The sequence below is a fragment of the Cnephaeus nilssonii genome (genome assembly GCF_951640355.1).
Source record: "Cnephaeus nilssonii genome assembly, chromosome: 10".
NCBI lineage: Eukaryota > Metazoa > Chordata > Mammalia > Chiroptera > Vespertilionidae > Cnephaeus > Cnephaeus nilssonii.
This window is the reverse complement of record NC_137081.1, coordinates 63,584,421-63,606,485: the sequence shown is the minus strand read 5'-3', so window position 1 is coordinate 63,606,485 and position 22,065 is coordinate 63,584,421. Positions and strand designations below refer to the sequence as shown.

General features: G+C 41.3%; 1 protein-coding gene across 2 annotated transcripts in view; it reads left to right on the top strand.

The window, feature by feature from the left end:
- The first annotated feature begins 7,374 nt into the window (after window positions 1-7,374).
- Window positions 7,375-22,065, top strand: part of LYPD6 (LY6/PLAUR domain containing 6) — a 114,199-nt gene continuing 99,508 nt past the window's right edge. Inside the window, exons 1-2 of one of the 2 annotated variants that reach the window (XM_079783008.1) lie at window positions 7,380-7,497; window positions 20,706-20,796. The gene's annotated coding sequence lies outside the window, so the exon portion shown is untranslated. Of the gene's footprint in view, window positions 7,498-20,705; window positions 20,797-22,065 lie in introns of both variants that reach the window. The other variant, XM_079783007.1, reaches the window with a different exon arrangement.

Sequence of the window (22,065 nt, the reverse complement as noted above, 5' to 3'; positions counted from 1 at the left end):
TACAATTTTATTGGGAAATCCTGTTTTCTTGTTGAAAGTGATTTCTCACTGGGAAAAAGAGGAAGACAGGTAGTTATGACAACATCCACACGTAGTACTAGGAATGGACTATTCACAGTTGACTCTTCAAAAGACCACCAGAAAAACCTGAAGATCAAGCACAGATAAATTTATTTGTTCTATGGCAATACAGACAACACCTTCTGGACAGAATCTTAGTAGAAACTTAAAACTGGAAATTTAGGGTAGCGTATGAGATACTGAACATACAAATGGACAATGGCCAGATCATATATAACAATAGAATCCTGACCCACAACCTCTGCAGCAACCAACCCAGGAGGCCAAACCACAACCTCTGTAGCAATTGGTCCAAAATGGTCAGGACTGGTCAATGATGACAACTCCTCTAATCTTACCCTATCCCCTACAACTCTGGACCAGATGGAGAAAGCCAAAGATGCTCCTTAAACCAATCCTACAGGATGCCCTGCTTCTAGTTAGCCCACCTCCAACATCTCCATGACAACTTCCGATCAGAGCATACCCAAAGCTTTCCTTTTTATTTTTTTAATTATAAAACATTATCATTCCTCTGTCTGTACTTAGTCTCTGACAAATGCAACTGACTGGCTGACTCCCTTGCTATATAGCAAGATTTGAATAAATAGCTTCTGTTCTCATCTAGGTTCCCTTCATTTATTTCCATAGGCATTTCTGAGTTTTTTAGAGCCTGGTCTGGAATTTCAAGGCAAGTTTTGAAAGGCAGGGGCTGGTTGGAATAGGCAGAGTTTATGACATAATAGTCTTGGAAGGCACAGTGAAGTGAGATCTTGAAGTACTCACTTGATGAGAAGTTAGCCTTGAATGCAGGCAGTTGAATAGGCTCACAGTCTTGTTTTCCAGGAGCAGGGATTCCTTGGAGCAAAGAGCTAGGCTAGTTTTGTTTGCTCTCGGTGATATTTAACAGAGGGAGAGAAAGGCATGCCTAGTACCAGAATCGGTAAACACAAGGACAGGGAATTTTGTTGGTTTCAGTTCTTGGGATTGATGAGGAACAAAGTTCATTTTGAAGTCTATCCTTGCTTTTCTTATTCTTTACTCAACCTAGACAACATGGTCAGTCACTTGAATGACATTCTTGCTAGCATAAAACCTTCCTTAGCTACTGTCCTGTTATACCAGCCCTCAGAGTGCTAAATCTGGATTAATCCTACAATTTGTGATGAAATTGTTTTTCATCTTTTCTTTCAACAATTGTCTGCTGGTTGGTGGCTGTAGGACAGTGGTTGGCAAACTGCGGCTCTGTTGACTAATGAGTTTGCCGACCACTGCTGTAGGAGAAGTGAATTTAGAAGGGTGCTGAGGCCAAGTCAGGGCTCAGAAAAAAACAAGCACATGACCATTCACAATGTCTGCTATGGGCACAACTGGAGAGTGGTGAAAGTTTAACTTTTATACTTAAGTCTTTTTTTCTTTAAATATATTTTTATTGATTTCAGAGAGGAAGGGGGAGGGAGAGATAGAAACATCAATGATGAGAGAAAATCATTGATAGGCTGCCTCCTGCATGCCCATCACGGGATCAAGCCCACAACCTGGGCACGTGCCCTGACCAGGAATCGAACCATGACTTCCTGGTTCATAGGCAGACGCTCAACTGCTGAACCACACTGGCTGGGCTGTATTAAGTCTTAAACATTTATATCTCTGTTGAGTTTTGTATCCGCATATCCAACTACCCACTGGGTAACCTTATCTGGATATTCTACAACCTTCTCAATCTGCACATGTCTAAACTTAAATTGTAATTGCTCTCCTTCACTAAAGTTTATTAATCGATCCATCAGACGGGCCTGATGATTCTTGTCAGCAGTGTTCGAGGCAGCATTACCATGGTTTAGCTTAGCACTCAACTCAAGAAAAACCCTCTTTGCAACCTGGCTAAGGAAATTTGTCCTAATTGTGGAATTACAGGCATCAGCAATGGGGATAAGATGATGGAAATCTGACCTCCTAAGATCTTATTCATTTCACCTTTCTTGGCCGAGTACAGACATGAGATCAGAGGCAAAAATTTAACCGGTACTTGTTTATCTCAGGTACAGTCATAGAAGGAAATAAAACTTTGAAAACTTTTGGATTCATAATTTACAATATCCTATTTAGGTTTCATATATCTGCACATATCCCTCGACTTCCTCTCTTTCACTTCCAACATTTTCATTGTCTGATGGTCACTAGGAGATGGTCACACCTTACTTATGTGAAGAAGTACAGTGTCAATTCCAGGCAGGATGGTATCTGACTTTATGCAAAAAATGCTCCCTGATAGAAACAAGGTATAAAGCTGTCTTAACACAAGTGATGGGTCTCTACTGGCAGCCAGGATTACTGTTTTCTAGTAGAAAAAAATGGTAGGGAAAATTGAGTTCTTACAATAAATTTCATAACAGCAGCTTAGCTGTAAATGATTTTTTAAAAGTCACTTGACTGTGCAAACTAGTTAGAGCAGAAATATTTTAATGATATTTCAAGAGCTTAATGTCAACCATCAGTGCCCAATAAATGAAAATTACTTTTAGTGATACATCTGGAAATATGATGGTTTTTTGAGCCCAAATCCCTTAAGCTCTGCAAAATCTGAATTTTTATTTTTACCATGTGCTTGTTATATAAAATTCTGATATTTGTGATGGAGGAAAAGAAAATGAATTAGATAGTACTTGAGATGTTGAAAAATGAGTAAAATATTAAGCCGTTACATTTATTGTTTACTCATTGAGAGAAAGTTAATAATTTATTTAAGGGAAACAATTTTACTTAAGGAAAAGATAATATTTTAATAATCAAAAAGGGGAAAGAGGATATATTTTGAAATAGAAGCAGGATCACTGGAATGAAAAATGTAATGTGCCAAAGTAGCTACTTTGAAGGGGAAAACACTCATCTGAGTGGAAAATTTCTTTACATTTCTGTAAAATCCCAACGTTATCTTCATTCTCATCTGTTTATTCATTTAACTAATATTTATTGAGTACCCCCTCTGTGTATCGCATTGTATGAGGCATTGGCAATATGTCACAGCTTCTTCTTTCATGAACATTTAGTCAAATTGTCATTAAATTGATTAATTCATGCATTCATTATATTAGGTAAAATGAGTTTAGCTCTGGACAGGAAACTTGAAATGACAAGAGTTCAAACAATTGCCTCATGTAAATATAGATCATTCAGACCTCAAACTGTGACTCCATCATCCTGAAAATCCTTAAGTTCTTTTACCTTGCTGCTCTGCTGTTCATATTTTTTTAGGTTATTTCATACACTTAAGTTTCATAAAGTTCTAAATATATAGAATCATTACCTATATACATTAAGTAAATGCTTTGCTGTTCTTAACTAATGTATGCATTTAGCTTTTTGAGTCTGTTTCCTTTCATTTAGCATAATGCATTGAAACACATAATGTTTGTATCAACAGCTCATTCCTTTTATCTTTGAGTAGCATTCCATTTTATGGATGTACTCAGTTTGTTCATTTATTCCCCAGTGGAGAGATTTTGGGGTTTTTCAAGATTTTATTTATAAAGTTGCTATAAATATTTGTTAACAGGTTTTTGAATGAACATAGGCCTTTTATTTCACTTGGGTCAATATCTAGGCGTGGGAATATTGGACCATATGGTTAAGTGTATGTTGAAATTTATAGAAGCTGTGAAATTATTTTTAGAGTGGCTGTTCCATTTTGCATTCCCACCAGCAATGTATGAGAGTTATGGATGCACTGCATTCTCAACAGTATTTGGTATTATCATTATTTAGCCATTCTATTAAGTGTATCTCATTGTAGTTTAATTAGAATTTCATTAATTATTAATGATAATGAGCATTTTTTTCTTGTGCTATTTGTAATCTGTATATCTTTTTCGGTAACATGTTCAAATCTTTTGCTCATTGAAAAATTGTTGTCATTTGTTTTCTTATTGTTGAGTTTTGAAAGTTCTTTATACATATAGGCTATAAGTCCTATGTCAGATATATGGTTTGCAAATATTTTCTTCTAGTCTATGTTTTTCTTTTCATTCGCTCAACAATGTTTTTTACAGAGTAAACATTTTTAGTTTTGATAAAGTCCATTTTGTATATTCTTTTATGGACAGTGCTTTCTGTCTTAAAATTTGATTTTCACATGTTAAAAACTAAATTTATTTTTAAAAGAATAAATTTCTCCTAGCAACAATAGATTGTCTACAAATAGTACCTTAGCTATATTTCATAAATGTGACATCAAACAAGAAATTAGACAAAAGAACCAAATTAGTGTTATAAGGATCTAATGATATTAATTTTTAAAACATAGAACTAAATTGTTTTAGATTTTATACAACAGTAGCATGTTAATACATAAAATAAAATGCTTCAAGAGCATTTCAAATGCCCATTCATTTATTCATCTATTATTTTAAAAATTTTATTGAGCACCTACTATGAACCAGGTACTGTGTTTTAGATGGGGTACACAGATAAACATGACGGAATACAGAACTTTGGACAAGTAAATCAACAGATTATAACATAATATGATAAGAACTATGGCTGGCATATGTTCAAAGTAAACCATGCTTTTCCCATATGTAGTGGTTTCATCACACTTATCTCTGTTTACAATTATTTGGTTGTGTGATTTGATTTAATATTTGTCTCTCCCATGGTGTGCTTTAGAAATATAAATACGGTATGTTTTCTTCATTGTGGTTGGCACGTAATAGGAGTTGGGTCAATAATCGATGAATAAATGAAATGCTTGCTACTGGAGTACAGAGAGGAGGAGTTGCTAATTTTGGCCCTGTCAGTTTTGAAGACTTCATTACGAAGGTGATATTTTGCGTGAGTCTTAAGCAAAGGTGGAAATTGCTGGTAGAGTGGAACCAGTGAGGAAGAAAAGGGTGGCATCCCATTACTCTACAGTTTTAGCCCTGGAGGTGTGAAGTCACATAACTCATGTGCAAAGGACAAAGTTGCAGTGGGGAGGAAAGTGTGAAGGCAGGGGATGAAGCCAAGAGGGAAGGCTGTGGTGAGGCTGGGAAGGGAAGGGCTTGCCAACCAGGCACCAGGTTTGAACTTCATAGCAATGGAGTTGGGGGGATTGAAAGATTTTAAGCGTATACGTGCCATAACCACCTGTCATTCTTAAGGAGATACGGCAGCATTGTGGCTGACTAGACAGAAGAATGGTCAAGGCTGTTGCTGAAACCTGGGTAAGATGATGAAATGGAGGCAGTGACAGTACAGGTGTTGAGGAGGGAGAGATCTGAAAGCTATTGTAGGAGACAGAATTCAAGGGACAGAGTGGCTGATAAGATGTGAAGGGTAAAAGAGAAGGGGGATTTAATATTTTAGCTCCTCTGATGGATGCCTGAAGAGTATTGTATGTTTGGAGTGAACAGATTTTTAAAAAATTTCCTGAATAATAAGTGTTACATGTCCTTTAGAAAATATGGTAAAGAATAAAGAAGAAAACAAAAAAAATCATATTATCCTGCCACACAGAGATAATGCCTGCCAATATTTTGAGTGTATATCTTTAAAAAAAAATACATTCTTAAAAAAGAGATCCTAAGGATTCTATCTCCATTAGGAACTGAGCTTGATAAACTGCAGTAATATATTGAACTTCCTTTTGAAGCCAAATATTAAGTTTTTACTAAACTATGAGCTGAGCCAATGTAAAAAAATAAAATAATAAAATAAAGTGAACTAGGTACAAAGACAGAACTTCAGAAGAACAAATGTCTTCCGTGGCAGCAATGACACCCAGGACTGCCGCAGAGTCACTGAGAGACAGTTCCAGGTTCTGTTTGATAGATTCATGTTCAATTCCTTTAGCCCCGCAGGGAGACAGCCCCCACAGTGGTCCCCGCGTGTGTCCAAAGGTCTAAAGGAGTGTTGATTATTTTTCCCACTTGAACCCTGAGCTTGTGTAAACCTGTGCAGAGAAACCAAGTAAGAGAAAAACTTCCTGAGGTCCAGAGCTCTTCGCCAAAACTATGTTATCCGAAGCCCTTCCAAGCAGAGAGAATGGAAAGGCTTCTGTATTAATTTTAGTGCTTTCTTTGTGTGTGTGTGTGTGTGTGTGTGTGTGTGTGTGTGTGTGTGTAATGCCTTTATGTTGAGATGGAGTAGATTATGGGGAAGAGCAGAGGCAGGAAGTTTCAGAGGAGCCTTGCCCTAAAAGAAGCTCAAAGAATACAAAGTCCAAGGAGGAGACTGAGGAGCTTCCAAGATGGATAATCGTAGCCACTGGGGCGACCGTCCTAGCAAAGGCAGCCAGCCCTGCAGGCCAGGTACCTGGTGCAGGTGGGGCGGTCCCCAGTTCCTGATTCCCAGGGCACCCATGAAATCCTTCCTCTAGACCTTCCTGGGGACCTTCCCTAGTCACCCCACTCCCCGCCAACCCTGGGCAGTGCTCAGAGGGCAGTGGGTTAGGGCCATGCTCCGCTTCCCCTCTGAGGCTCTGGGTTGAAAAGTCCAGGAGAGTCCAACATGATTTACAACAAGAGAAAAATCAATGCCACATGAGAGGCTGGGAGGAGGAGAGGGCTTTACTCGGGGAAAGGGTACGGCAGAGGGTGGGGGAATTTCGTCCACCAGAACCCACAACCGATCCCCACTTCCTCACGAAGACTTGCCTCGAGCACTCTCATTCCCCTTCATGAGTCCTCTATTGCAAACCTCAGAATGGTCTAGGTCTGAGCCGGGTGCGGAGCTCCATTTGCTTCTCAGCCCCGATTCTTCAGGGCTACGGGTTTCGTGCGGCCCAGGGGGCGGCGAGGAGTAAGGTTTGGCTGGGCCATTTCCCACGGCCAGGCTTTCCGTCACTCATCTGCTAGCCCGGGTGAGACCGGCAGCGCAGGGATCGCTCACAGGAAGGAATCGCTGCAACCTGAGCAAACACTGTTCGTTTTGAACGCTCCTGGGGAACGGGATGCACGGGCAGGTCTCCAGTCCTCCGGGTTCCGCCCGCCGGACTCGGCTCCCTTACCCTGCCAGCCCGCGCGCGGAGCCGGGCGCCCCACGGGTGCCTGGCCGGCCGGTCCCGCGGGCGGGAGTTTGCAGACTTGGGGCTCCGGCGGACACTCCCGGAGTTGGGCCCCGCGCGCCGGGCCAATGAGCGTACCCCGCGGAGGGCTCGGCTCCCCCCGCGCGCGCTGATTGGTCCTTCGGCCCGTGAGACCGGGCTGGCCGGCAGCGGCCGGAGGTGGCAGCGAGTGCCCGGCGCGAGTGGGAGTGGCGCGCGCGCCCCTCGCCGCCCCCCGCCCCTCCCCGCTGCGGTCTCTCCCCCTCCTCCCTCCTCCCTCCCTGCCTCCCTCCCCGCACTCCCGGCTCCGGCCGCGCGCTGGCGGGGCTCCGCATTGCACGCTCCGTGGGCGCCGCAGTGATCGTGGGATGGGGCAGCGGGCTGCCGCTGGCGGCCGGAATCCGCACGCAGCCCGGGTGAGTAGAGGCGGGCTTCCCGGGAGAGCACAAAGGGACACGGGGTTGGTGCCAGCGGCCCGGGCTAAAGCGGAGCCGGGGCCGAGGGGGAGTGGGCTGGTCCCTGAAGCTGCCCGGTGCTAAGAACCGCCGCCCGGGACCCGCGGAGCTGGGGTCCTCGCCTCTGCCTCCTGCTCCGGCGTGTGCCCGGGAGTGGGCAGCCCGCACTGCGCGCAGCTTGGACAGGTCCAGAGGGGCGTGTGTGCGCGCGCGCGTGTGTAGTGCTGGGGCTGGGATGGAAATGTCAGGAGCTACCAAGTTCAACGCCGGAGAAATCTTCCCCCAGAGTAATTCAGCCCCTTCCCTGGGCCAAGCGTGTGTCTTCCAGGAACTCCAGCCGGAGGGAGTTCCCGGGCGGCCGAGGGGCAGCGCCCCACATGTTGCTGCCGGGCTGGCGGGGGTAGGGGTGTCGGGGCGGCGGCCGTGGCCTGGCTGAACCCACCCAGAGCCTCTGCCCAAGGTGCTGTGAGCTGGGGCGCCTCCAGCCATTGCTAGGACTGGCCTGGCCCTCGGACCACCCACCCAGGCGACTCCGCGAGGGGCAGTCCACCCAGTCAGCCAGGGCTGCGCCTGGGCTTGACTTGGCGACTTGCTTTTCTCTTCCCGAACAGCAGTCCGGTTGATTTCCATTCGGCGAAACAGTCCATTTTAGCCTAAAGCTCTCCGATGGTGTTTCTGACTCGCTCTGACTCCCACCAGTCTCATCACCTCTCCTCTCCTCCCCACTCTCCGCCCCCCAGTATCCACTCTGCTCCTCACTTCGCGATTCAAAACTTGATGTTTGAACATGATTATTCAGTCAGGTCCCTGGCATCTTAAGTATCACAATCATTTTTCATGTCCTCGGGGACTAAAGGACTTGTTTCAATTTTTTTGGTGGGGGTGGGTGGGTGGGTGAGGAGTCGAGGCGGGGAGCAGATCTTTGGTAGCGATTTGTTGGTAGAATAGCATTGACCTCCCTAAGCATATGACAAAAAGAACGTTAAGCTTCTCCCTCTGGTAACCTACCCAAGGTGTGACCTCCAAAATTCAATTTTCTTTGTGGGAGGCTAGGGAGTTCAGATTCTCCAGGGGCAAGCTTATTTCTTGTTAAATTGACTTACTGTGACATATGCTCGGTCTTGCCCTGCTCTGGCCAGCCATTGCAGATGCCATGATATTATTAGAGCAATTCCCTTAAAGCCATTACATTTTCTTTCGAGTGAAAGGACTCGAGGTAGGTGCTTAAATTTTTGGATCTGCACCTTATTTCTCTAGAAGACATTAATGGTTACTGTATATGTGCTCACGTGTACCAAGTTTGCAAAAGATATTTGTGCAATCGTCCATGAAATAGCTCAATGCACATTTATGTTAAACCCATTTAAATGTAAAACATCTATCTGTTTTCAATTTTAGTTTCCACCTTGACCAAAGGCACCAGACTGAAACAGGACTTGAAAGAGGCTTTCTTGTTTAAACAGGGGTTTTCACAGAACTTTAGGCCGGAGAGCACGCAGTAAGCTTTCTGAGCTTGCATGCACACAAAGGCTGTTAAATTTGTGAATTGGTTCTTTGGGTTAAACATATTGGAAATGCTTCCAGACAAGAAAGGTAGGTAAGATTCATAGGGCTATATTTTGAAGCTGTTGACAGTCTTTGTAAGATGAATGTTTATGTCACAGAATGCAGATAATTCCAAGCAAAACAGCATACTATATATAGTTGCATTATGCTGTACAATTTACATGGTACATTGAGATCTGCTACTAAAGTGTCTTAAGAAATCATGTTTTATCAACCCCATTTTACAGGTGGAGCAACTGAGGCTCTCAGATATTAAGTGACTTTTCAAAAGTGAATAGCAGAGTTCCAGTCAAGTTTTTTTTTCCAATTTCTTCTCTCCCTTCCTCTTCGCTCCTTCCCTTCCTTCCCTTCCTTCCTTTAGGCTGGGCTACATTGTTAGTGTCTTTCTACTTCTAATTTCTGCACCACTTTTTATTATTTAACCCATGGCTTCAGGACCATTATGTGCCATTCCCACTAAGGTGTGAGCTAATAAAGACTTAAGGAGAAAGCTAATAATGGTTTTAAGGAACTACCCTTTTCAAAGGGGTATATTATTTTCATCAATGAGTTGTTAAATATATAATTAATCAAAACACTAAAGAATGATGTATTAATGGCAGTGTTTCAGGAAATCAGGTGACTAGCAGTGGCAGAGAAGTTTGAGAAACATGTAAGTCTCCCACTTTATAAGCAGATTACTCATAAACTCTATTGACAATTATAATGAAGCCCCAACAAATGCTTATTTTATTAGGGCCATTCTTATTTTAAAAAGAATTGTCAAAACAGATTACTTAAATAAACCCAGAACTGCTCTGGGGAAAAAAAAACATACACACACCACACCCACTTATTAAAAGTCCTGAAATCCTCGTTACCTAGTGTACAAATGCAACGGAAAACATTGATTAAAGAGCAATCATGTTTTTACTTGCACAGATGGCAAGGAGCCTACAGATATCTGTCTGATTACAGTAGTTCCCCCTTATCTGCAGGGTATATGTTCCAGGACCCCCAGTGGATGCCCGAAACCACGGATAGTACTGAACCCAATATACACTATGTTTTTTTCTAAAATACATTCCTGTGATAAAGTTTAATATAGATATTAGGCATAGTAAAAGATTAACAACAATAACTAATAATAAAATAGAACAATTGTAACAATACTATATTAAAAGTTATGTGAATGGCTTTGGGACCATTATTATGCAAAGTAAGGGTTACTTGAATACATGTATCAAAGCAGTCAATTGATCTGATAATGGAGGAAACTACTAAGTGACTAATAGGCAGGGAGTATATACAGTGTGTATACACTGGACAAAGGGATGATTCATGTCCCGGGAGGGACAGTGCAGGACTGTGAGAGTTTTCATCACACTATTCAGGATGGCGCACAATTTAAAACTTATGAAATGTTTATTTATGGAATTTTCTATTTAATATTTTCCAACTGTGTTTGACCATGGGTAACTGAAACCGAGAAGAGTGAAACTGCAGATGCAGGGGAGGGGTACTGTATTTGTTCAAAACTCATCTCTTGCACATCTTTTCTTAGAAAATCATTGCTCACAGTATTTATTATTGACATTGCATATTATTTATTAAGATGATTAGAATTAATTTTGTTTGCATTAAAATAGGTGGGTATTGAGTTTACTAGTAATAAGTTCTGACTTAGTATGTGGGCTTGGGCCAAATCCTGGCTTCACATATACTAACCATGGGACTTCAGAAAGTGATTGAACCTCTCTGTGCTTCAGTTTCCTTATGTGTAAAGCATGAATAATAATGGCACATAACTCATGCAGATTTCCAATTTCTCCATGCAGCAATATTTAGTGAGCACCTGCTGTATGCCAGCATTGCTCTAGGTACTAGGAATACATAGACAAACTCTTAAGTACTGTGAAATGAGAATTGTATAAGCACTTGGCTTACATCGTGCCAAACATATACTCAGAGATAAAAAGAATATACAGTGTAAATGAATTCTGTGCTTCTGATTTTGCTGAGTAATGGCTCTACACCCAGACTTTCTCATTCAATAAACACACTGGAGGTAATAGATGAAGAAATGGCAAATGCTCAGGATATTCCAGACCTAATCAACAGACTCGAAGCAGATAAATCACCAAGACTAGATGGCAATCACCCAAGTGTGTTGAAGATACTTAGTGTGTATGTAGGTGACAGCTCTCTGGGGCATTGGCTGGCATCCTTGGGGGCTCCTGTTAGGTAAGCCTTTCAGGGAGGACCTGGAACCGTCAAACCAAATCCACCTCCCTGTGGACAGTTGGGAGATCAGTATTCAAAGCAGCATAGGTTACAGCAAATACAACTTATTTTGTAGAAAAGGGGAATAATGTATTACAGTTAAAGAAGGAAATATGTTTGAGGCTACAAAAAAAATGTGATATTTTTTAACTTTCAAAAAGTTTGACCAGGTTTCAAACCCCAGTTCTTACCATGTTAATGACCTTTTTGTCTGGCAGAGAAAGAAGAAACAAAGACTGGGAATAAATAAACACTTTCTATGTGGACAAATAGGCTCTTCCAGGAAGTAGTTAGGGAATGGTTTTCATGTAATTTTATAAAAGTTTACAGAAGATGTGCAGTTCTTATTCATAAGTGAAAACAAGGCTGATAAAGTTGAACCACCAGTATAACTTAAAAGACAACCCAAATGGGAAGAAAATTAAAGTCAAAATGGAAGATTGAAGATAAGTATACTTGGGAAAAGCAATGTCAAGCACATTTGTAGGAGATGGTTTTAAATTCTATTTCCATCAGCAGGCAACATGGCTGGATAATATTCTCTCAGTTCTCTAAATAAAAGTGTGTCTGCAAGTTAAAGTCAATATTAAGAAAAGAGTAGGATATAAAATTCTATACTAGTGTGATGCCATTTTAAAGATGAGTAATTGATCTCTACTTATCAGTACATCTATATAGAAAGAAAAGTCTACATATTAGCAGTGACTATCTCTAGGTATTATGGGATTGCAAATGTTTTTCTTGTCTTACTACCGTATTTTCCAAATTTCCTACAATGAACATGTATTGCTCTTATAAGAAAAAGCGCTATGAAAATAAGATGTATTATAACTTCTGATTTGATATAGTCTAACTATAAGAAAAGCTCATTTGCTTATCATTTCTATGCCTTCTACAAAGCTGTAGTTGAAAATGTGCTGTGTTTCCCCCTGAATTACCTATATGTAAAAGGCAGCATGTTTAAATACTTTTTATTGTATTAGGTATTAGGAAAAGGCATGCTTTCTTTAGATAGTAAGAACTGAGAAATGGAAAGGTGTTTATTTTTTCCATAGCTCTCAGAATATGAAGTGCCAAGTTAATGGAAAGATTGCTGAGTTCTTTCTATTGTATAAGCTCCATGAGGTCAGGGGCCAAATCTGTTTCTTTCCTTTCTGACTCCATAAAGCTTGCCTTGGTGCCTGGCACATAGGAGTCTCCCAATACATGCGTTGAATGTTTTTGAATTGAACGAAAGGGCTGAAAGCTCCCATAGACTTACAGAGATTTGAAATAAGAAGAGACCCTAGGGCCCATTTTATCTTCTGAAGTCCTATGGTTCACTCAGGTCTTAATTAGTTGTGATCTGTAAGTCATTGTGCCATTCCTTGTGCCACGGTAGCTGCTAGGCCACAGAAGTGGTTTGTGTTGGTCACCTAGGATCCTCTAGCTTATTCTCCAGTTTTGATCCAGGTCCTGCCACTTGATTCTATCTCTTATTTCATGTCCTTATGTTTTTGGACTGGTATATGCATACTAGTAAATGATTAACACATAATGGGTTGTTAGGTGAAATGAAAGTATTGGGTGTGAAATCTTCATCTTTTGATAGACTTTAAGAAGTCATAGATGTAAGAATTCATAAACCCAAGATTATCTTTCTATCTCTGCCATTTTTTTGAAATCATGATTTTTACTTGAATTATCAAAACAAATGCCTTCAAGTATTCTAAATGATTAAATAACAATATGGTTAATGTGTTTGAGTGGTAGGATTTTGGGTGAACATTCAAAAATATACTTCTCAATATTTTTATAACCTATAAAGCAGGAGAAATAAAGATTGGATTATTTTCATTTAATTTGTTTTCTAATTTTCCCAGTAGCAAATAGTATAATAAATTAGCAAATATATACATTATTTAAGTTTCCATCGAGACATCTAGAAATAACAGTTCCTTTCTGCTATTCAAGCAATTTAGATAATGTATATACTTACTTGCACTTATAATAATAGCATTTATTACCCTCTACTTTTATATTTATGGATTTTCATATTCTAAGGGACTCTACCTGCTTGTGAGGGATTCTGTTAATTTTTCATTGGCAGAGAGGAAATGTAGAATAAAACTTAAAAACCTGGATATCCTGGGTTGCAATTCTGGCCCCACCAGTTGCCAACTGTGTGACCTTGGACAAGTTATTTAGTTTCTTTCAGTTTAACTGGTTACCATTAACTAGCTGGGTGACCTTTAGCAAATCAATCACCCACTGTCTGGGCTTCATTTGCTTGAACTATAAAATCACGGGGTTGCCCTAATTAAACTTTAAATTCCCAGATGAATTGGAACCAATATATATTTTTTGACATTTAAAACTGCCCATTAATACTGATCTAATAAAATAGTTTTGAGCAACTGAAAGTGTGGCATAATATTGGTATTTAGACCAAACCAAGTTAAACCGACAGTGTTCTTGGCTTCTAAGACCATGAGATCTGTAATAAAAGATCTAGCACCTCTCACTAAAATTTGTTCTTGCTAAGCTGTTCTTTGACTTAATTCTCCATGCAGAACACATTTAATTTCTTAGAAGTTTTACATCTTGAAGATGCAAAAATTTACTTTCAAGTGTATAAAAATATTACCACTTAAAAATACTGACTTTAGCAGAAGCAATATTCTGTATTTATGCAGTGTCTTTTCATACAGGATCAAAGGAATAGTATTGGAAGTACATGTCTTCTCTTTTATGTATAACTTCATAGAAGGATTTGCTTTTATGGAGTTCTTATAACTCATATTCCCAGTAACCCACCCAAATGAGTTCACAGGAACTTTTGCAGCAATTCTGGCTTGGTCTTGGTCAAACGTGTCCTTGGCCAGGAGTGTCTTTCTATCTATTATTTCTCAATTGGCAATCCTTTTTATTCTTCAAGACCTAGTTCAAATGCAATTTCCCCAAAGAAGCCCTTTCTCCTGATTCCCCCATCAGTGTAAATTTTATTCGTTTACTTATACCTATATTTTGAACTGACATAATGTCTTTTTAAGTCTAGCTTATTTCTTATATGATATCTTATTTCTCTTGAATGCCAGCATGAGCATATTGTCTTGCACAGAGTAAGCCCTCATTAAATATATCGAATAGAATCACAACTTTCATAGAGAAAAAAAGATTGTAAAGATTGAGGAGAAGGGAGGGATCACAAAAGACTGGTTTAAATGAAAGGAATAGCTTTTGTATTTTATGACAACTGCCACATAATTTGAGTCTCTAGATGTCCACAAAGAACAAACAAATACCACAAGCTGGGACCATTTTCTCCAAGGCACTGCCCTGCTGTTGTTTCTTAGGAATAGAATCTCTTCTAGGTAAACCATTAATCACCATGACCTAGGACTTGGGAAAGTTAGGAATGCCATCTTCACAGGTAGAAATCAAAAGCAGGCTTCTTTACACTTTCATACTAAATGGCATGTGCTTTTAAAAGTGAATAGGTAGTTTCTACGTAGTTAGGGCTGGCGCTTTCTAAACTGAGAACTACACAAGGCTAGGTCTGCTTAATCTCTAATAGCCGGTGTTGTTCTTCCTGTGCTGCAGTCATAGATTGGAATCACAGCCAGCTGACTTGCAATGTTGTTTTGAGGAGCACCAGGTGAGATGTGACTGGCTCAGCATCGACTCCACCCAGTTCTGAGAAACAACTCAGGGTTCATGTTCTACTGTTGCCAGCGTGGTTATTCTTAGGTGTAGGCAAGCCTGGCAAGCGGAAGTCAACAGGATGAAAAAGATATTTTTCCCAGCAAAGCTACTCCAGAGGCTCAACTTCCTAAAGGGAGGATAATACATATCATATAATGGAATAGCATTTTAAAGAAAGGTACTCTTTGTAATGGTGCTTTCTTCTTGACTTGGGAACTATATAGGAGAGACCTTTGCTAGAAGGGGTAATTTTCAGCGAGGCTACACAAATTGCAGAAGTGTGGAGTGCTATAGCACCCAGAAGGCATTGAAGACAGGCAGGTAAACTCATTTCTTACAGCTTCTGAGCAGTGGTGACCTTGCATGAAGGTTTCAGATCTCTCCAGGAGAAGAGTGTACTGAATAAGTTTGAGCATGGAAAATGGCAAAGGAAAGAGAGAAGACAAGAAGGAGCAAAAAGACTTAAAATAAAGAAAAGATCACCACTTTATAATTGGGTTAAGAAAACTTTCTGATCCTGCTTCTGATCTTATCTGTGAAGCCCTAAAATAAACAGAAATACATTTGAAGAGAACTACCAGTCTCTATCTACCTTAATTATGGGCTGTGTTCCTGCCATGGCCTCCACTAAAGCCACTCCCTTGGTAAGTCATTGTCTCACTTTTAGAGTCGAAAGATCACAGGTTTCCCAGAGGGGATGGACATGCTGGCTAGTGAATGAATCCAGGCTGGTTTCATATATGTAGCTACATATATTGGTCAAGTAGGCAAGAAGGTTGAAGAATATAAGAATCCAAGGGGACTGAGACAGACACAGAGGAGGCAACTATGTTGTAGTGAGGTAAGGGTAGAAAGGAAAGATGTTGGGGTATTTGCTTATTTTTATTTCCCACTTTTAGTTTAAACTCTCATCATGCTATTCTTTGAACATCAGTTTCCTCATTTATAAAATGATTGTACAAGCTCAGCATCTCTAGAGCAGGATCTTCCAAAAGAGACACTGTTCTGTGAGATGATGAAGGAAAAAAATGTACGGTTGTCAAATATATCTGGAAATAATGGGTTAAATAATATTTTTTATTGCAAGACTTTTCAGGTCTTTTAGTACCTGAGAGATCACTCTAAACATCTGAAAGGAGGTGCACCATTCAGTGAATCCCAACCTGTTTGACAATGGAACCCATTTTGAAGGTCAAGTGTCCTGTGCAACACCAAATATCGGACGAGCTTGTGTGAGGTCCTTCTGGGTTTGAAGTTATGTGAATCCACAATTAGACCATTTGTCTGTCCCCCTGTATCTTTTCTAGCTAGCCTTGCCTCTTCTCTAGAAGAGTTTGTGTTATATATAAACCTTTCAATCAAAAATGTGCTCTGTTAGAAAATTTCTGCATCTACATTAAGAGAACAGCACTGTTGAGATAATGCAAACCTGCAAGCTATGCATTTTCCCCTCTACTTTTATATTTATTTAGATTATGCAAAGTCACATGCAGTCAAAACACAAATAATGGATTCCCAAACACACACACACACACACACACACACACACACACACACACACAATATTGAAACATTTATATTAGTAGAGGGGATAATATTTCAGAAAAGAGCAGTTTATAAAAGACCCAGATTTTATTCTGACAGGCATTCCTGAGCAAAGCAATGCAATTAATCACAGAGCTGTAACATAAAGATGAAAAGATGAATACTGAACACATACAAGTGTGCACTGTTCTTCCCTTCATCTTCAGGATTACAGATATTTTCACACCTCGCCCCACCGATACTGATCTTTGGCGCCTGCCAGATTCACCCTTTGCTCAAAGAGGAGCTGGTGTAAGCTGGGGTGTTCTGGGGAAGGGAGTGGAGGCCTGTGTAGAGGTCCAGGGCATGGCATGGCTAGGACTGGATTATGCCTCCTTCTACTGAAACAGCTTCATTTCCAGAGGCTGTTAAGGTGGGAGAATACACCGTGGTCCTCGGTAATTTTTTTTGTGTTAGAAAGAGTAAGAATTCACAATGGCTCTTTTTCATATTGTAATCATTGTAGTTTGTGAATTTTCTAAAATTAGAGTAATTGGAATCTATAGCTAACATATAGGTAATCTACAGTAGACAATTTACAGTGGACTATGGTTTGGTTTCCTTTATATGTTTTTAAGAAATAGTTTATTAGGTAAGCTTAAGATACAAAAGCCAAAATTGGAGACTAATTTCCCTTTACAAGTACATTACATTTACATATTGCTCTATGTCTAAGGTTTGGTTGTCTATCCTCCACCTATATTTAAAATATTTAAGAATCTTTGTCAACAGTTCTGTTATTTGAATCAAGGTTATTTCTGATGAGACATCAATTTTCCTATTTAGGTTTTCTTGTCTTGTTAAAAAATTGGAATTAGCTGTATACATTTATTTTATTTTTAAACCCTGAATTGAGTTTTGAAATTTGGTGGACAATTGATAGCTATTCTCCGCCCCCCCCGCCCCCCCCCCCCACTCCCCCCCCCCGTGATAAAGGACAGTGTTGGCTTGCTTCAGAAGTCTCGTTTCTCACCTCCTTGGGTTGTCTCAGTGAGGGTTCCACGCCATGCTGTGCTCGGGTTTTAATTCAGCTCTCTCATTTTTAGAGGCCACCTTTCCTACTCCCTTAAACATGTGACCAGTGCACGAGTTCACTCACTGCAAACCCTGGCATAGCCATTGCTCAGACTTACTCAGAAGTACGTTTTCCTAGTTAAAGACTAGTTGTTTGAGAGATGACAGGGGAGGGGAAAGGCTCCTCTTTTCTGTTGTATTCCCCCAATTTCCATAATTTCCTAACAATTTGTCTAGGTCCTCACCAACATTACAGCTTGTCAACCTATTGGCACAAGAACCCAAATGACTTGTTTTGTGGCTTGGCATTGACATTGATTCTATTTGCTGTAATTCACCCACCTGACAGTATTAAAGTTTCCTTTCCCATCTTTTTTGGGTAGATACTTATGTCATTTTGGGGGGAACACTTAAGAAATTGCCTCTTGGTGATTTTGAGAATTGTTCATACTTGAATAGAGATCATGAGCTTAAGTTTAGTTTTGAAATGCTTTAAAAATAGTTACATATTTTAATATTGCATCAACACTGTCTACATTTAGCATGTCCAACCGTCTGAATGACCTAATATTTTACATTTGCCAATGCAAACATGGCATTAATCAGGCAACAATTACTTTCTTTCTGGGACCTACCCAATGGCATAAAAAGGAAGGATAAGACACGGCATCTGTTCTTATGGAACTTGGAATTGGCTTCTCTCTCCTTAAATGTTTGAGGACCAACTCGTGCAAATCACATTTTAAGGTGGAAACACAGAAGTGAATGAAACAGGCAAAAATATCTGGAGATAAAGCAGTGAATAAAACTCACAAAAATCATAGAGGGGTGGAGGCAGAAAATAAGGAAATAAATAAGAAAATATGCAGTGCCCTGGCTGGTGTGATTCAGTTGGTTGGAGCATTATCCCAGGCACTGAAAGGCTGTGGGTTTGATTCCAGTCAGGGCACATACCTAGGTTGCAGGTTTGATCCCCGGTCAGGGGATTAATAGAGGCAACCCATTGCTGTTTCTCTCTCTCTCTTTCCCTTCCTCTCTCTCGCAAGTCAGTAAGCACGTCCTTGGCCGAGGATTTTAAAAAAAAAGAAAAAATGCAGTGTTAGGCGGTAATATGTGCTATGAGAAACTGAAGTGGGGAAGAGGGAGAGGGAATGTCAGAGGGGATGGGAGCCAGTTGGTAACTTTAAATGTGGTCATGGAAGACCCTACTGTGAAGGTGCCACGTGAGCACCTGGACCAGGTAAGGGAGAGAGCCATGGGGACCTCTGCAGGAAGAGCCTTCCGGGGAGACATGCAAAGGTGCGGTGGTGGCGTCATGTCTGGCTTGCTCTCAAAACAGCGAGGAGACCAGTGGCAGGAGTGGAATAAGCCAGGGGGAGAGTAGCAAAAGGTCATAAGGAGGCAGGCCACCCATCATATCAGCCTTAGAGGTTATTACAAATACCATTTCTTCTTCCCTTTCTCCATCCCTCCCTCCCTCCCTCCCTCCCTCCCTCCCTCCCTCCCTCCCTCCCTCCCTCTCCCCTTCATCTCTCCCCCCCCCCTCCTCCTCTTTCCCTCCTGCCTGCCTGCCTTTCTTCAAGTGAGTTGGGGAGCCATTGAAATAATTTGTACTGAGGAATGACATGATAAAATGTATGATTTAAAAGATCACTGGCTACTGTGAGAATAAATAATAGGAGGGAAGGGGCAAGGTTGGAAGGAGGCTGTTGCCATAATCCGGATGATGTTGGCTTAGATTGAGGGGGTGAAATGGGGCATTCCTTGTTGACTTGGAAAGAGTGGAGGAGACAGGATTTACCAAAGGGCAGGAGATGGGGCATGAATGAGAAAGCAGAGTCCAAGATGGTTTCAAGTGTTAGGGTCCCATAACGGGAAGGGTTGGTTGTCATTTACAGAGATGGAAAGGCTGAGTGGGGGCAGATGTGGAAGAGGAGCAGCTCAGCTTCAGACACCTGACATTTGAGATTAGGCTTCCAAATGGAGCTATGGAGTAGGTGGTTGGAAATATGTATGGAGTTTAGGGAGGGGATCTGGGCTGATATATAATTTTGGGAGCTTCATTATGTCTGTACAGGCCATGAAACAGGAGCCAATCCACAGGCAGGAGGAGAGGAGGTGATGGGCAGAGCAGAGGGAGGACAATTACGTGGCAGTTGTGTGGTCCTTGAACGTTTCTATAAGTGCAAAGAAGTGGGGATTTGTGGGCTAGAAGTGATGGAGCAACTTTCATGGAACTGGTCCTTGCAGGTGGGTAATATTTGGAGGGTATAGAAATAATGAGGGGAGGGCATTTGGGTTAAAGGGTACCAGGATTAAACGCTCTGCAGTCCCTTAGTAGGAAGGTAGTAGGGAAGACGTAACAAGATCCTGGTAGGTTTCTCACATGTGGAAGAGATAGGACATCTAGTCTCTGTTCATTCTGTTTCCTAGGATCGTGATACGCAAATGGTAGTGAGACTTGGGTCCCATTAAAATCTCGAACATTTTCCAACACTTTGCTAACAGCTTTTCCTCCTAATCCTTGCAGCTGGTGCTGCCTTAAATTTTGTAGTAACTTGAAACTGACATGTGGGGAATTTTAAATACATATGTTATCAAAACAGATGTTTTGCAGACTTTATAGACGATCAAGAGGTCATCTCATCTTTCAGAAAGCAGCCTGGAATTTGAATTTAGTTCTTCCCATAATTTTATGTTCTCCAAAGTAACTCTGTGGGAAATGTAAAATTTATTAGCAACTTTCTCTTACTCTTGGATTTTAGAGAAATGGCTACTTCAGTAAACCTGAGCAAAATTATATGCTGTGTTACCTACAGGCAGATTACTGAATAGCTTTACTTGTCTGGTGATAAATCTAAGGTTAATTAGTGTCCTATCCCTGGAACTCTGGGGTTATATTTCATTTTTAAAAAAACCCACTGCATTTTTTCCCCCTGAAGTCAAGTGATAATTAAAGCAAAAATGAACTTCATAAAATAATACAAAGGATGCCAACTTCAGAACAAATAGAGAAATGTTGCCTCTTGTTCCCTCTCCCCCTATTATTTTTTTACTAGATTCTAGATGAGAATCAAGTCCTGCTTTTATTCTGTGTAAAAGTTTCTCATGGAGTTGCAAAAGCCGTGGACTTTGGCAGAACTCCCTGAGGTAAGAGCAAATCATATATTTCCTTGTTCCCTTTACTTAAAGAATGCCTTTAAAACAATGTGGTGTTGATTGTTTGGCATAACCAGGTGTGACAGTTGCCCGTCCCCATTTTTTCTCTGGGTTTCAAGGAGCTACCGAGAGCAACCCCGAGGCCTCGGCAGTTTGGGGTGAGGCCCGCTAGGTGTGGGGTGGAAAGAAGTATGGTGAGCCCCATAGCACTGTCAGTAAGACTTTCTAGTCTCCTCTGTGGTGACAGAAACATTCTCTATCTGCACTGGCCAGTGTGGTGGGTATCAGCTGCATGTGGCTGCTGTGTTCTTCAAATGTGGCCAGTAAAGTTAGGGAACTGGATTTTTAATTTCATTTAATTTTAATTTACTTACATTTAAGTGGTGACATGTGACTAGTGCCCGCTGTATTGGACAGTGTGGTTTGAGCCAATGGCTTACCTTGGATTTTCTGGGACATGAGGAGGGCAGATGCCCACCCTGCCCTTACTGGGGTCTCCCCACCACACTGGTAAGCGTCCACAAACATATCCTTCATGTACAGACACAAGGCCTAAGCTGCACTATGCAATTGGAGATAAACAGGACTTTATGAAATTCCTCTCTCCTGCCCTTCACGCTATTGGGGGAAGACAACAGAAAAAGGTGGAATGATGACAAATGAGATGGAGTAATCGCTATGGCCTTAAAGACTTTTTATATTAAATAAGCATGATATTCAAAATAGACAGTTTAAATATTTGAATATTTTATTACTGACTAGCGTTCCCGTTGCAGGAAAAATCCTGCAATAGGGTTTCCTGCTGCACTCTACCCCACCCTGCCTGCTCTCCTCCCTTGTCCCCCGCCCCACGTTCTCCGCCAGCCCCCCTGCTTTTCTCCCTTCTCCACCAGCCCGCTCTCCTTCTCCCCTGGCCCCGCCTCCACTCCTCCCTGCCTCGCCTTCTCCGACAGCCTGCCCGCTCTCCTTCCTTCTCCCCCAGCCCCGCCTCTGCTCCTCCCTTCTCCCCCGGCCCCGCCTCCGCTCCTCCCTTCTCCTCCCCCTGGCTTGCTTGCTTCTCCGCAGCTTTGCTCCCTTCTGTAGCTCTTGGCTTCTTTCTACGCTGTCTTGATATGCAAATTAGCCGCCATCTTTGTTGGTGTAATCTGCATATTCATCCTGATTGGCTGGTGGGCGTGGCTTGGGCATAGTGAAGGTGCGGTCAATTTGCATATTTGTTTATTATTAGATAGGATTACAAAAGAGAATTATCCTGAGGAG